Below are 7095 nucleotides of genomic sequence, written 5' to 3' on the forward strand. Positions count from 1 at the left end.
TCAGCAGCCCACGTGCACCGGAGAAAATAACTAAATTTGTACATGTTATGTTGGGAGGGCAATAAGTTAAAAGAGATCCAGGGGAAGCCCCGACTTAAGATTTTCATATCGTTTTTGGAAAACTGTCAATAAATGTATGGCTACCATTTTAAATGAAATTAAATGTATAAGATATATTGCTGTCGTTTTCAAGGAGACCCACCAATTCACCAAATTTGAATTGATTTTCTCTCCGTGCAGGACACAGACACACAGCCAGTAGGAGAGAGGCCCGCAGAGCACGTAATCAACGCATGGACGTCATCAGCTGTTCACTGCGGGGTCTTGGGTGCTAGAGAGATCGGGCAGCATAAGAGGAGCTGGGGAGGGGAAGGGGCTCCAGGGGCTGTCTATTCATAGGCTGTGCATGCCCCAGCCGCGTGCACAGCGCACACCAACCGACACACTCACAGACACACCCCAAAGCCGTGACTGAGTAGCTGACGTAGTTGTTGCCACGGAAGTCTGTGAATAATCGGCTAAAAAAATACTTAAAAACTGGCTCGAAACCTGGCAGACGCCCCTCAAGCTGGAATCTAAGACCTGGTCGCATATATTTGCATTAACTTCGGAAGTCTGACTTTAAGCAGACGCGGATTTCATTAATAAACGAAAGGCAGAGTGGGAAAGCAAGAGAGTGTGGGAGCTCAACAGTTGATGGAAGGCATTGCCAGGCCCAAGAAACGGGGAGATAACAAAGATGAGTCACGAAAAGCAGGCATTTCAAAATGCGCTTATTACCAGTGGCATGTAACTCAATTATTCGTCAATTGATTAAATTTATTTCGTTCGAAAACCCTCCTTGGACACTGGTAAATTCTACCTGGCAATGCTCGCGTTTCGCCTGTAACAGTTTTCAAAGCAAAAAGGGGCTCGTGCACGGAGCACACACACCAAAGAGCGAACGCCAGAAACAGCTGTGGCTATAGGCGCTCGACCGCTCTCTTGCGCAACAACAACGAATAACTAGCACGCCATACCTCACACCAGACTTGTGGGGCGACTGTTCACGCCGTCTAGGGTATTCAGGGGTAGTATAGGGCTCTGAGAAGTTCCAGGGTGGTTTTTCTTCGCATTTCCTTCAAGTCACTCTATATTTGTTGATGCTAAACTCTATTGGCCATTTTTTGCCGGTTGCTGTGAAAATCAAATCTTAGTTCTGCCCATCCATCGCCTACTGCTTTGTCGCCGCTTTTAGAGGGTATGCCCAAGTGGACCCCTCGGAAAATAACCTTCTTACTGGCTGAACAGCTCGCCTGGGTGCTTGGTGGTGTGCGTGAGTGTCTGTGTGGGTCCGTCTGGTATCACGCGTTGACCTCATGATGTTCACGTGAACATTTGTTGATACTTTGCCTGAGCGGACGAGTGAATGAGTGCGAGTGAGACGAGGCAGAAATGCCAGCAGTCTGTGGCGTGCCTATCTGTGCGGTTGTGTGCGTGTGGGGGTTTGCAGTACTTGCGTTTTTGTTTTTGTCTTTGCTTCGTGTTTGTTATTGGAATCGTATTCGTGTGTAAATTTGCGCGGAACTGAAGCGATGGCCTCCACTCTCTCGCTAATGTGGGCGTGTAAATGGGCCGATATTCCGTTACCGCACCCCTCTCCATTGCGCGCCCCCGCAATTTGAATGCAAACTGCGGCGCAGTTGAGTCCCCCCACCGACCAGCTCCTCCACTCCCCGCAAATCCATCAAGCGCGAATTTATGTGCATTGCTGAGGCTGAACACAATCAGCGGACGCAAGTTAGATTTAAAAATAGACGTATATCTCGGCTCCCCGGCGGGTTCAAGTTCAGTTCCCTTGACTTGCATTCGCCCACGGAGATCCCACGCCCACCCACTTAATCTGGGATGGCGAAATCCGGACTCGCAGAACTCACGTGTGCCCACGCACATTCTCGCAAACGCACGTAGGCCGCTGGCGACTGGGAAAAACTGAGTGCCAGTGCCATAGAATTCCGTCAGGATTAGATTACTGTATTACATACATACATATGTATATTCTGTTACCTTCTTAAATTGCTAAATCATGGAGAATTCTCTTGATTTCTCATGAACAATGCCAAAAACGAAAACTGATTCTTAGTTCTGGGCTTTAGGTTAGAACCTGGTTCTTTCAACACAAAATTAAGTAAAAAACATTTTTTGCGGTGTGCCAAAGGCCGACTTAGATATACAATGTACATATACATAACTCTTCATATTCCGTAGAGCGAGTTTGCGCATTGACGTAACTCTCTTCTGGCATCTGGCATTACGTAGCAGACACGTTGGCTCGGTGACGTCACATCCACGCTGGCTCTTTGCTCCTGTTGCGCGTCAAAGGTCACAGCATAATAAGCGTGACGTTGGCGTGAGCTTCAACCGGGTTCAAGGCCTCCTACGCTCTTTATTTCTTACTAATGAGGAGAGGAGTTGCAACCAGAATGGAGCCACAGGCGCAGGCAGACAATTTTCCGGCGGGGGAGTTGGGTGAAATGTCAATCACAGGTGAACCCTGACGTCAGAGGGCCTCGAAAAAGAACCCTGCTTATTGATATTATGCATAAGTCCATTCAATCATGTATTCAGCGAGTGGCCCACAGCCCGGCCAAAAGTCATGAGGAACTGGTCTATAATTCGGCACGGCAACAACGGCAACAACGTCAAACGCGTCAAATGCGACGCCCATTTTCCTAGTTTCCCTCGCTTCCCATTCACAAACATTTTCCCCAATTTTATGTTTTTTTGCCTTTCCTGGCACGCGGGCGTGGACAACGCTACAAAATTGTCTGAAAAAAAGCGCCAAGATCGTCAAAACTCTCCATGACGTCATGAGCCCAACTCGTGACTCCAAGTGCAGACTTTGTTGGCTTCTTGGCTTCATATTGCTTACCCGCCTTTGAGGAAAGGAGAAATAAACAGAAAATTCCATAAAGCATGCATGTAAACATGTTTACGAACAAGAAGATTTTCCACAATTGAACAGATTATGGTGGGTTCTTCGAATTGGTCAAACTAGTTTCGTGGAAACATGCTAATCAACGAAATGGAAATTTCCCTTGTTTTGTAATAGTCATGTGCTACAATATTTAAGGATACATTGAAGTGTTTCATATATAGTTTGCCTATGAACTTTCTCATATTTCACCATGACGCGTAACCTTTTGAACAACATCTAACATTCGATCTTGGATAATGTGCCAGGTATCAAAACATTTATCTTTGTTATAAAGACTCACATGACTAACTCGAGACTCAACTCTAAATGGAGGCGTTTATTTTAATGAGTGATTCCCGATCTTGGCAAAAAAAAAAGCCAAAAGCATTTAATTAGGAATGCAGTATGTTTTTAAATACTTGATTATGAACTCAAAGTTCTCATTTTGATACACTAAGGATCTGATCACACAAGAGGTATATAGAATCTGTCCTTATAGAAGATATTTCCGGCACCTGGCCACCCCCTCTTATCACGGGCTGTAATCCCCCACTAATGATGCGCCAGCTCTCCCTCTGTCAACGTCTCTGCCTACGTGCCCACCGACGCGTTGCTCCAAAGCCGAAAGCTAAATCGGAACAGAATGGAACGGAACGCGGAGAACCGGCGTCTACAAATCTTTGGAGCAAGGCTAAGAGAAGTCTACTTCGAGCACCATGTTAACAGAGCGAGGGAAGGGGCGTGGTCGACCTTCAATCGGGATTGCGGTTGCCGATGGAAATTTACGACGATGCGAAGGTTTCCCCTGGTCGCTGTTAATGGGTTTTCTCTGGCGCCCCCTTTCCTCCGCACCTCCGCACCTCTCGCATTTATTCTCATGCGATTCCCGTTCTGGCTGCCGGTAAAAATCGACCTTGGCCCAGTTCCTATAGCTGCCAAATGCTCGTATGAACTTGAAAGTTGTTGTCCCTGGATCGCAAAACGAAATCGGATGTGAATGGCAGAACATAGCATCGCAGGGATATAGACGTCCCTGAACCGGTTCAGGTGAACGCCTTAATGGCAACGAGGTTCATCTCATCATCAGTCGTGCGCTTGAAATAAACAACAGCATCAATAAGTAGGAAATATGGTATAGTATATGGGACAAACAGAAACAAGTCTGAGTATTTCGTTTTCCGACTCAGGGATACCCGGTTCATAGAACCTGCCTGTTGCAGGAATGCTCTACTTAACATGCATTAGTAAATATTACCTTACATGGATGATAGGTGCGTACTTCTTCAAGTGTTTAGCTATGCCCAAGTCCACCTTTGACATTTAAGAACCTAATAAAATGGTGCATGATATCTAGTTGCGAAATAATCGTAGCTACTTTTTAAAGAGTTTGTTGGTTGCTCATAGCTATCCGTGTGCCTAAGAGAACAGATCGAGATACTTCTCGTAGGCACACTTCACACCCTTCTCATCTCACTCGATAAACAGGTGTCTATATCGGCAAGCATTCGTACGGCACAGTATTCCCTTGGTCCCCACGAGTACCGCGTACGAGTATATGGCACAAAAATAAATAAATCTAGAATAAGCGCGCTTGAAGGCGCGGGCAGGGAGGCGGCTGATAGACCCGTTTTTTGTATGCCGCCGCCGACGTAGATTCCAATTCCATTTCCAATTCCGATGTTGGCGAGGTCGCTGGGGCGTCTGATTGGGGCCACGTGAAGTCAACGTGAACAGCCGCGAAGAATAATAATAATTGCGTTATTCATGAAACGGACATCTCCCCCGGACAGCAGTCGTCCAATTTTGGATCAACCCTACACCGGGGGTTGGGTTCGGATTCGGTTCGAACTGATAAGAACGCGCGACTGATAAGCAAGACTCCCAGCTGGCCACCGCATGGGCAATCTATACATACATGGTATATATGTCCGTTTGTATTTCCCTCCGTCCAGTTGGTCTCTAGTCTGCCCGTCGGTCAGACTCGTCCGTTAGTCAGTCACAACATGACCAAGAGGCGTGTCCGTTATCAGCGTAGGGGGGTTCTTATCAATTTCCGAGGAGCAGAGAGCTTGCTACTCGCTTCCCATGCGGCGTCAATGGGGGTTTATCAACATGGTAGGGGCTGGACTGGACACCGGGGATGGGAATGCGATGGGGATCGTAAATGCAGGTGATTCGGTTCGTCATCTGCATGGCTGATCTTGAACTAGATTCCTGAATGAAACAACTTAATTTAGCAACCTGGATTGGGGTTATCATTGGGTGGGCTTTCATTCAGCTTAATTATGGCTTCCGGTGAATGGAAGACGGCTTGAGGTTAATTCTCTGGCAATTAGATACACGTATGTTGTATTTTAAGCAGTCAACTTATGATACGATGGGTAGATAGCTGTGTCATACCATACTTTCATACGTACAGTTGCAAAAAAACATCGCCTGTCCAGCGTCATACAATCAAACGTCAGAACTGAAGTATGATCCATTAAACACTCTCAAATCCAGCAGGGAAAATCAGTCGGCATCAGGTGTGTTCATCGCATTACATCTCATTACGTATGTATATATCTCACACCACTTCCGATTTTGTTTATCAAACTCATTGCCATTCGTCGGCAACGTGACCATTGGAAACGGAATGGGAATCGGGCGCGAATCGAGTGTGAATCGGTTCCGAATCGGTTGGTGTGTTTATCTAAACCCGTGCCATGACGGAGCAGACCTTGTTTATGGGTTTATGGGGTGTTGGTGGCTCCACGCTTGTTTTGCTTTTGCGTTGCGCACTGTTAGGTGGGCGGGGAGGGGAGTGGGTAGTGGGTAGAGGGTAGTGGGGCGTCGATAGGCGACGAACCCGCGATTAATGGATTGCCCTTGACGGGTCCATAAACCCTTTCGCAAAGGCTATACAAGGAGGCTCGCTGCCGGCAGACAAACAATGGAAATTGCCCAAGTGCTCAGTTCCTCAATACGGCCGTCCCTGTCATCATCGAGCTTTCTTTCTCTTTCATTTCTGCAATTTAGTACTGCGGTGTACTGGTATTTCTGTTGATTTCGCTGCCTTATTGACATTGTTGCGTTTGTTGGCTTAAGTGGGCGCGTTTGGAGCTGCGAATTGTGGCTGGCCGGCCGGCGAAAGGGGAGCGACTTCTCAGTCTGCCCGCTTATCTCCGGCGATTTCAGACGACCACGCATTGATTGTATGGCATGGTCCTTATGTTTTCGAGTTCAGGCGCTATTACAGCACCCGCTACGCTTTCCCTTGAAAGTCAGTTTGGTAGCGATGACGGGGTATTTATTGTGTTTACCCCAAGAGTGGTTTAGAGTGTGCACTGTGTTGTTGTGAGCTGGAATTTCCCTAACTTACAGATTGCTCGACAACATACTCAAGAATTTTCTCCCCCAATGATCAATAGTCATGAAGCAGAGGCGTGCACAACGCTTTGGGTATTTAGCACATTTTCTACTGCCCTGCCCTGCTGTGCTGTTTTTTCGATGGTTGTTGGCTAATCGAAGCACGAGCGCTAAAAGTGTATTTTGTATTTGGTGGCTGCTCTGTGCTTGCCCACATTTCATTTATTTTTAGCAAGCCGACGCGTTTCAAATCACCACGGGCGGGGCGGTTCGAAATCGAAGCTGTGGATGTGGAGAAAGAAGTGGCACCGCGCCACCTGAGGACCAAAGAAATAATTAACATATTTTTGCAAATTGCCCATCGTGTGGCCGGGGCCATAAATCGAAGATGCGTGGAACCGGGTGATCGCATCGAAATCGAAACACTCGAAACGGGGCACGAGTTATACTCGATCTTACTCGATTTTCATTTTTTGCGGGGCTTTTGCACTTTGGCAAGGACAACGACGGAAGTGAACATCAAAACATGAGCGAGCCGCAGCTACAAATTGCATTTAAGGTCAGCGAGCAAATTCACAATGCGTTGAACCAAGCCAAGTCAGAAAAATAAAATGAAATGGAGGCAGTTCGCTGACGTTGACGCCTTTGCTCATAATGAAGGAAAACAATTGACAATGGTCGTACTTGGGCATATCGAAGAAAAATGGCATATTACTTGCATGTACAGATATATTATTTATATTCCTAGAGGAAAGTGACCAAAGAGTATCATTTATTATTCATTTAATTAA

This window comes from Drosophila erecta, unplaced genomic scaffold (assembly GCF_003286155.1).
Source record: "Drosophila erecta strain 14021-0224.00,06,07 unplaced genomic scaffold, DereRS2 tig00000055-arrow-pilon, whole genome shotgun sequence".
NCBI lineage: Eukaryota > Metazoa > Arthropoda > Insecta > Diptera > Drosophilidae > Drosophila > Drosophila erecta.